The sequence below is a fragment of the Cavia porcellus genome, unplaced genomic scaffold (genome assembly GCF_034190915.1).
Source record: "Cavia porcellus strain 051 isolate PalLab524CR breed Dunkin Hartley unplaced genomic scaffold, mCavPor4.1 scaffold_2, whole genome shotgun sequence".
Lineage (NCBI taxonomy): Eukaryota > Metazoa > Chordata > Mammalia > Rodentia > Caviidae > Cavia > Cavia porcellus.
Window position 1 is genome coordinate 111,159,700 of NW_026947485.1, and position 9,482 is coordinate 111,169,181.

The following is a 9,482-nucleotide window of genomic DNA, read 5'->3' on the forward strand; positions in this document are numbered from 1 at the left end:
ATGTGTGCCACAGGATCACCACTGCAAGAGTAGAACAGAAATGGAAAGATTACCTGCGGGGCAGAGTTTTCTCAGCCTGCAAGGGAGTAGCCTCAAATAGTCATCATTATGGGCTCCTTGTATGGGGTCTCTCTACTTGAGCCAAGGAAAGCCTAAGTCCTGTTTGTATCAAGAATTATAAAGTTTCTCAAAGTGAGATCTTTAATACACAGACCTATGGGCTTCTTTGAACTAAAAGAAAAAAAATCTGCACACATACCTACTAAGGCTTTTATCTAGAATCTACTTTGAGGTGTAATGCAATCAGTCTGCTTTTGATCCAATATTTTTATTTTCTCTAAAAAATATATTTTCACAATTATAAAAGTAACCATAGTTTTGGTCGGACAGGCTTAGAAAACATTTTTACCAAGGAAAAAATTAAAGTTATGCAGTCTCACTACCCAATGATAATTATGCTGACCCTTTGACAAAGAACCTTTCAGATTGCTAAATTAAATTAGTTTTGTCTGAATCAGTTAAAGGTAACTATTGGCCTGTCCCAAAGTGATTTGTGGATAAAGGAAGGTTTTGAGCCTATCTCTTATCTAAGCCAAAGATTGCCTTCACTTAGCACTCTACTAGAAAGAATATATGTAAAATGTGAGTCACCCTAAATGTATCAATTGCTAATAGTACATACCCAAACAATTCTTTCGGTATGTGTTTTCTCAGTACTTTCTGGAGATTATAGTTCTAGGATTTGAGATAAAGCATCTTATTTTTCAGTGCTTTAGTATGGGATTCATAGGGGCTATAATCTTTGAAAGACAATGCTTCTCTCGAATGTGTGAAAGAAAGGTGTGAAACTGGGTTTTGGTCCATCATCTCAGGCACTGAGATAATATCTGAAATTCATGAGGCATCTCTGCTGAAAGCAGATACAAAACATTTGCTGAGCCATTTTATTGTCTTACATGTGCTAGGATCTGAGGTAGTGGTGGCAGCTGCATGTGAAGATTCTCAGGGCAGTCATCCTTGTATTTCCTGTAATGCCCAGCACAATGCCTGAAACTACTAGTTTAGTAGTGTGGCCAATCATATTAGCCAGTGTGTTAAAAAAAAATGTAAAAAAGATCTTGAGGTCATATGTTGAGATCAGACTTCTGATGACTCTGCCCTTACCCATAGCTGTCAACCTTCCTGGGACATGATCTTCTTATTTTCCTCCAAAGCCTCATGTGCTCATAGGTAGAACTTCTGGGAGATGGCTGTCTGGGGGTGCTAGAACTCAGATTGGGGTGTGTGATACTGCGATTAAGATTACGTGATAACTAAAGAGTTCAGCATAGTTCTGGGTGTACATAATGGAAGCCCCACCCCGAGAAAGGGTGGCATCAATCAGTGGATGTGTAACCTGGATGGACTGTAAAGGTACAGAGAAAGGCATGTTTGCTTCACTATTGATGTTTGCTGCCTCCTCCCTGCCCTGCCATGGACTCTTCTGCCATGCCGCTATGCCTTGGAACCAGCTGACTATGAACTAAACCATCTACAAACTCTGAGTTCAAATAAACTTTTCCTCCTTTAATCTTGGGTGTCAGGTATTTTGTCTCAGCAATGAGAAAAGTAACTAAATTCCTAATCCAGCAATCCAAATTTGTAGGAAGGGAATGAAGTACAGGAATAATCTTCAGATCAATACAAGGATATTCTGCTGGCACATGTCATCCAGCCTTGCACATCTTTACTAGGGGCTTTTGCATGACAAACGATGTCACCTGCTGTTTTGGAAACATTTTAAAGAAAGATGCTTGTGTTCAGGAAAAGTGCTTTTTTCTACACTGACACTGTGGGACATGGTTTTTCAGTCTCCAGACTGCATCAGAATCACTTGTAATGTCTTTTAAAAACACAGGTTCTTGATTCTTACTGCAGATTTAAAAATGAGAATCTTTTGGTCCTAAGATACTGATGATTCTAATGTTTTTAAGAAACCAAGTATAAGCAGTGCTCTTCAACATTTCTGGACTTTAGCCTAGAATTAAAAATAAGTTTAATAAAACAGTATTAATAACTGACAATGCAGTGTACACATAGTTTCTATTCTGCTGGTTTTTTGTTTGTTTATTTAATTCACTGTTGTGACCTGCTAAGTTGATTTCATGAACTACTAATGCTGAATTAGGAGATTGGATTATATAACATACTTCAATATTAAGATTTTAAAAACCCTGAAAATCTGTACAATTTAAACAATTTTATCCTTCTTTCCTTTTCTTTAGAGTATAGCCAACATCAAGGCTGTCAAAATTCACAGAAGCATACAAATGATATATCTGGGATTTACCCTCATCTCTGATGCAAACTATATAACTTTGAGTAGTCAAATATTTTTAAGCATCAGTTTTCACCACCTGTACTATGGAGCTAATTTTTTATACATCAGAAAATTTATCAGATGAGATGGAAACTGTGAAAAAGTTTTATGACTCTACTTACATTAGAGTAAGATAATTTTTTTTTTTACATTAATGCTACTTGGGAAAAAATTAGACTGAGGCACTTAACTTGCTATATCTGGTGCTCTCTAATAGTAACCTTCACTCTCCTTGATCTCGATGGATAACTTTGAGAGGAAGTACTGCAGAAATCAGATTAATATTTATACAACTAATTGCCTCTTGCTATTATATCTTGGTTTCTTACATGCAGAAGAAAATGGCGTTCAAAATTATTCCTTGGAGAGTGTTCTAAGGCCTTATAACTAAACCACCCTTGCTCTGATAAAGAAATCAATAAATTCTCCAAACTCTGGTAACAAATCTTTAGATATACTACCAAATAGTCACTGTAGGTACTATGGTTCAAATGCTGAGTAGTCAGCTCTGGATCTCAGAAAGCTCTTGTCCAGCCTTCTACACAGAAATCCCATCACAATTCAAAATTATAGAGGGTCATCCAGAAAGATTTCAATACATGGAAAGATGTATCTTGATTTTGCATAAGTCCTCCTAACAATATAAGCAAGGTTGAAAGAAAAATTTAGAGTAAAAAAAATTTATAACAGGTAAAATGGCAAATTTTTGATGATATAGAATACTTTTAAAAACGAAGTTTAGAGTTAACTAAAGGAAAAATGTGACAGTGAACATGTATTTTATAGAAAAATAATTAGAAATGGTTGATAAACTCATTCAAGACATTCAAAACTTAGAAATGCAGATAAAAATAACACATGGATATTTTCATCCATTATATTTACAAAGACAAAATACTTCCATAATAGTACCGATTATTGAAGAAGTTGTGGTAAAAATACAAGTTCATTTGTTTTTTAATTATTTCAAAACAGGCACTGGGGTTTAGCTCAGTGGCATAAGTGCCTGCTTGGCAAAAGTGAGATCAAGAGTTTGATTTCTAGTACCAAAATAAATAAATAAATAAAAAGAATTATTTCTAAACAGAAAATAGTTAAAATATATTCATATAATTTATACCAACAATTTTTTTAATGTACACTTTGGATATATTTCAATTTCATGAAAAAATTGTTGCTGATAAATCATGAAATATGAAAGATAGAACACAGAATTATATATTCAGTATGTCAGACAGAAATATATATATATCTCTGTATTTCTGTATCTATATATATACATACACGCACACACACACACACACACACACGCATATATATACACACACACACACAGGAAAGACAAAAGAAATTAGTTTTGCCCATATGCTTTGTATTTTTTCATTTTCCAGATGTTCTATATCAACCAATCAAAAGCAAGCTGTGAATATTAATAAATGAAGCCCCTTACGGGATCCTATAAACATTGGTATAATGATAGCATTCTTTATACTCTTAACATTATCTTGGCAATCAGCCACAGCAATGTGTATAGAGAAACATTTTGTTCTTTTAATGGCATTGTAAACTGAAGTCCCCTATGGATGAGCACTAAATTGTTTCTGATCTTTTACTTAGTAAGTAAAATAATTTGTACCTATCCCATCTCACACATGTTTCACTACCAGTAGAATAAATTCCTAGAAGTAGAATTTCTGGGTCAAAAGATCTTGCCTTTGTAATTTTTATACATATTGCCAAAGAATTTGATGTCAGACACTCCCCAAAGTAATGTACGATATTGCCTACACCTTCAGCAACACGAAGGTGCTATCAAACATGAATATTTTTCCCACAGACATTCATATATCCTTTTCTGGATTTATGCATTTATATCTCTTCCTCTTTATATGTTAAGAAAGTCACCCCTTTATCTGGAGATTATTTGCATATACTCTACCCATGTTATTTGTCCTTTGATATGCAGAAATTTAAAATATTTTATATAGTTAAATATTATGGAAGTTAGTTTTCTTTTTCTTGCCTGCAGCATTAGGGATTAAACCTAGAGGCCTTCTATATTCCTGGCCCTTTCTCATTTTTTATTTATTTATTTTTTGGTCTTTTTCATTTTTATCAGTACCAGGGATCAAACTCACGACTGCCTGCTTGCAAGGCAGACGCTTATGCTGCTGAGCTAAATCCCCAGCCCCTCTCATTTTTTATTTTGAGACAAGGTGTTGCTAAGTTTCTCAGGCTGGACCCAATCCTGTGAACCTCCTGCCTCAGCTTTCTAGAATATTAGGATTGTGTGTTCTACAATGCCCAGGTAGAATTCTTATACACACTTGAAAAGCTTACCGTTTTTAAGATTAAAAAATAATTTTTTCATGTTTTCCTTAGGGTAAATTTTGAATGTTTTTTTGGTGTATATTCAATTTTATTTTTTCCAGGTGGCTACCCACTAAACCTAATCTATTGTATAATTCATATTGTCCAGCACCAATTTAAGATGTCACCTTTACCATACAGTAAATTTTATATATTTTCAGAATTTCTATTGTTTCACTGAACTGTGTGTAAATTCTTTTGATAGTGGTATACTACATTTTATTATGGGCCTATAAGATATTTTAATAAGTCGTAATGACTTGTCTCCATTTTTTTCTGGAATTTTCCTGGTACCTACCTTTCAGGTAATTTTTAAATATCAGCTTGTGAGATTATGTTAAACTTATAAAGAAAGCTGACTTCTTTATTGTTTACTCTTCTAATGGAAGAATGTACTATGCTTTGTTCAAGCACTCATTATTTATCTGTATTTTAAAGGTTTTAATGGAGCTCTTGCATGTTTCTTATATTTGTTAGATATTTTGTTTTCTTTTGGTAGCCATTATAACTGAGTATATCTTGCATTAAGTATAATTGTCATTATTTGTATATATAAAAGACATTTTATATAAAAAAGGCATTTTAAATACATACCCAGCCAATTTTTTGAAGTTGCTTAAGGTCTGTAATAGTTTTTCAGTTTATTATCTTGAAATTTCTGGATATACAATTATCTCTACAAATAGTAGTAATTTTACCTTCTCTTTTCCAATTTTTTAAAAAATTCAACATATTATTAATAGTAATAAATATGTTGTTAAAGGGATAAACCTAATTTTTAAGAACATAAATATAGTTGATTTAACCTTATTTTGAAATACATTTCAGTTACTTTATTATTTTAAAGGGACTAAAACAAAATCGAACAGAACAAAGCAGATCAGAGTAAAACAATGCAAATAACCCAGGATTTCAGAACAAGACAATAGGAGATCAACAGTGGCAACCATAATGTTTCTTGTTTTCTTCGAAATGGTTGTCCATATTTTCATACACAATAAGGCAATACAAAATAGTATAAAAGCAATCAAAAAAGAATGAGAGCCTTACGGGTGGGTCTTCATCCTTTCCAGTTTTTAAAAACATTTGTTTCTTTGCAGTACTGGGGACTTAACCCAGGGAGCATAGAGCTATGTCCCTACTGCTCTTATTTTGGAAGGATCCCCCCAATTTGCCTAAATTAGCCTAAAAGTTGCTATTTTTCTGCCTCAACCTCTGAAGTAATGATAAAGAGTTGTAGCCACTGTGCCCAGATCTTGGTCTGTATTTTTGTGGTTTATCTGTTCTCAGATTTTTTCAGTTGGATGTTGATTTTTCTCATGAGCACTATTTTAGTTTTATACCAGAGCTCACCATGTACAGATTTTTTTACAGTGATTTACTAGATACTCTGAAATTCCCAGTAGATTTATTTAAGTCAAACATCTTTATCCCCCTCTTTTCTTGATCCTATTATGTAATTCTTTTAGTCACATTTCATGAGATTTTCTACATTAATTCTAGTTTTCAAACTTGATTGACAATAGTTTTTCTTTGTAGATTAATGCAGTCACCTTCTGAAAATTCACATTTAAGTTTGACAGTATCAAGGAAAATTTGAAGAAATAGTTATAATTTATGCACAGTAGAAACCAGTACACATTAGTTTCATTTAAAAAAGGCAAGAGGGGGAGTGCTTTTGCAGTTTGGAAACCATGTATTTTATTTTCCTTGGTGAACTGTAGACTACCTGGCAGCAAGCAAAGAAGTCAGCTGAGGCATTCTGACTTACGCACACAGATGGGTCAACAAAGAACGCAGTTTCAAGTAGTCGAAGGCCTCTTCAGAAGACAGTTTTGCCACTGACATAGTGACAGACTGTTTCTGGATGCTGTACGTGTCAGCATACTTTGTTATCTTCCATCTTGTGCCAGGTCTGCCCTTATTTCTTCACAATTTCTTGATGTTGATTTGATCTATCAAAATAACATGTTAAGATTTTTATAGCCTTCATTTCTCAATTACTGATCTATCTATCAGAGATGAATTAATTTACTTCATTTTAATACTTCTTTTGTCTCCTATAGTTTTTGCTTAATATTCCGTCAAGTCACTTTATCTGCAGCTATTCGTAACTGTTCATCTTTATTGTGCACTATAATCTTTGGCACTATAGTGTACTTTTTGTCATTTTTAATACATATTGGCCTAAATTCAACCTTGTGTGTTATTAGGATCTTGATCCTCTGGCCCTGAATCAAGGCCGGCAGCTTTCTGATGCTGTTGGCTTCAAACAGGAGCCTAAAGAGATGTCTTTCTATGGTCTGTTGGCCATTTTAGAACTGGGTAGTGAAATGGTCAACTCATTAGAAACAGCTTGAAGCAAACCCTCCCCACTGTGAGCTCCTGTGAGCGTGGCAGGCTACAGGACAGGAGCCACCGGTGTTTACTGGGACACAAGCCATGCTGGGACCAGGAGTAACCCCTCCCCTTCTGTCTGTTTTGTTTTGTTGAACTTCAAAATACATGATAGTATGGTCAGCTATTTTGAAAAGAATGAGAGACTCTACGACAGCCATTAGTGACTTCCCTATCGTCTGGTTTTGAAGACCTAAAAATGCCTTCCTCATTATGTTCAGATCATTTTATATGAATTCTCTGTATGTGAAGACATGGACAACTATTTGGAAGAAAACAAGAGACAATATGATAAATAGTGAAGATCTCAGGTCATCTAGCTTTGAAATTTATCTCTTACATTGCTTTCTTATGTTCTATTACGTTGTATTTAATTTTACCGCCTTCAAAATAAAAAAAATCTTGATCCTTGCTTTTGAGTTGTTCTTAGCTCTTTTATCTTTAATTCTGAATAATACAATTTAAAACTGAAGTCAGACAGTATAGAGTCTCACTGTGATTCCAAATTTTTTTTCTCTTAATAGTTTAATTTGCCTATTTGTATTCATTGATGCTTGGCCTTAGTTGTCACATTCTATTAAATTTTCAGTACTGATACGTTTAAAAATGTGTTACTACATTGATAATATTTTATAGAATGGGAAAAAAATCAAAATATATCATGTACAGGTACAAATTCCCTTTAATAAATGTGATCATTATGTATACCAAAAATGTACCAATAGGCTATTTAGAAAAACTTAGGAAGATTTGTACCTTTATTTCCATATATATGCCTTTCTAATATCCTAATTGTGTAATACATGTAATTTACTTTTATAAGTAATATGCAATATATAGGTATTTCCTTTTCTGAGTCCATCACCTGATTATCAATTGTTATCTTTGTTAGTGTTTGTACTGTTAAATATCCATACACTTCCATGATTTGACTTAGTAGTGGTACAAAAACCTTCCTGAATCCCATCTCTTCTCCCTACAGTGCATACAATTAGAGCATGATTGCTAAAATCATCTGTATCACATTGCAAGTCTTAAGGAGTGTGAGGGGTATGTTTCTAACTCCTACAAAATCTGCCTTCTCTAATGGCTTTCAAAATTCTAAGTCCTTTCTAAAATTAAGTTTGCTTAAAAATGAACATATTCCACTAGTGGAACACTGCAAAACAAGACACTGAGATTTCTTTTGAGTAATTGATAAGATTCATGAGTAGAGGAAAACTTTTGCATATAGGTTGCATACCAAGGCAGGGGGTCATGGACCTTAGACTCAACTCCTTCAATTAGGGTGACAGTGTTTGCCTTACCTTGCAGGCAGGATTCTGGGAATAAAGATAAAGAGTGGGGGAGGGGACAGGAGTGCAGTATCCACAGAGATCCGTCCTTAGAGAACTTGAGTCTAGTCTTCATGCTGTCAGCTGACTGCACTTGTGTATGTGCATGCTTTTAATTCAAGGCATTTAAAAGTGGATGTTGAGCTCCAGATCATTCCATCAGGTGGAATTGCTCCCAGTGTCCTAATTACATTTATCACACAAGATATAAGTAAGGTCCTTGAGGCCAAGAGACCAAGGTTTTTACAATGCAGTGGATTAAGTTATCAGCTTACCAGGTGAGGTGTATTAGTTTTTTATTACTGCGAATACATACTCAAAACCTGCAATTTAAATGAAAAGGTCTAGTTTTTTGGACTCACAGTTTTACCCCACAGTTCGCTGACTCCAAGGCAGAAACATTATGGCAGAAGGGTGTGGCAGAGGAATAGCAGAGGCCATTTTCAAGGCATCCCAAAGGCAGACAGCAGAGGAAGAGCCAAGGAGGAAGGGGTCAGGGGCCAGATACTCTAAGATCACAACTCCTTAGCCCACTTCCTCCAAAGGACTTAGCTCTCTCTGTCCAGTCACCTCTACAGGAGTCTGTTAATCCAGTGAAACTGACAATCAAGTTTAACTGGCACACAGAGTTCAAAATCACCTCAGTTTTACTTGCCCTTTCCTAAAATTCTATTTTCTTTTCCCTAGTTGTTCTTTTACTTAAACTTGCCCTGAAGAATACTCTATATTAACTCTCTTGAGGGCACAAAGCAAGTGATAATACTTATAAGGAAAATTTTTAAAAATTTAAAATTTAAAAAAAATTTAAAAATTTTTAGATGTACACATTCATAACATACTTGTACAAACCTGCTAAATTTTATCCTTTAAAGCAGATTCCATCTAAGGTTTACATTGAATTAAATAGCAAATATTTATACTTCAGTAAACAGATTATTCTCTATTGCCTGTTCCCTCACATTCTTGATCATTTTGTATCCCTTTCTCTGAGATCAGATTTTCGCGTTTTCTCAAGTTTTTAA

The 9,482-nt window shown here is 34.3% G+C and overlaps 1 non-coding gene across 1 annotated transcript; it reads left to right on the forward strand.

Annotated features, from left to right (window-relative positions):
* The first annotated feature begins 6,954 nt into the window (after positions 1–6,954).
* On the forward strand, positions 6,955–7,090 carry LOC111754503 (small nucleolar RNA SNORA2/SNORA34 family). The gene has a single exon (XR_002789184.1). It is a non-coding gene; the product is annotated as a small nucleolar RNA SNORA2/SNORA34 family (small nucleolar RNA).
* The last annotated feature ends 2,392 nt before the right edge of the window (positions 7,091–9,482 follow it).